Source organism: Vombatus ursinus, unplaced genomic scaffold (genome assembly GCF_900497805.2).
Source record: "Vombatus ursinus unplaced genomic scaffold, bare-nosed wombat genome assembly UNPS02014931.1, whole genome shotgun sequence".
NCBI classification, from domain to species: domain Eukaryota; kingdom Metazoa; phylum Chordata; class Mammalia; order Diprotodontia; family Vombatidae; genus Vombatus; species Vombatus ursinus.
In genome coordinates, this window is record NW_020954709.1 from 183,249 (window position 1) to 183,848 (window position 600).

The following is a 600-nucleotide window of genomic DNA, read 5'->3' on the forward strand; positions in this document are numbered from 1 at the left end:
AAAAAAAAAGTTTGTTATAATAATTTCTGCACATTATTTTAATTTTTCTCCCATTTTATAGTCTTTTTCCATGTTCATCCTTGAATAACCTTGGGATGACTTTCCTTAGTTGTATACCTTACCAATCTTTCTTCCAACTGGTTTTACCCCCTACTACACCTCTCTGCTTTATGAGGTAATATTGCTTATAATCATTCACCATCATTTTCCACAAGAATTTTCTGATGAATTTATACTCTAACTTCATGTTGTCTTTGTAAATAATCTCTCTACATTTGGCAATGAAGTAAATGCTTATTAGGTAAAGTGATTTCTAGGCAATTTTTAGTTGCCTTGTAGCAATTAGTTTATATTAGTTTAACTTCTGGATGAAATTATTATGTTGGTGACCTTATAATTTCTGTTGTCCATTTCCCATTAATTTTTTAATAACTTATTTAAATCATTTGATATTAGATCTTCTTAATATACTTCAAACTTTTTTTCACTACTATACTTTATTTTTATTATAAATACTGATCTTAGCTATGCTGAACTGATGTTTTGAATGTGCACAGATGGTAGATTCAAGGACAGCTCCCACATCCATAACACAAATTT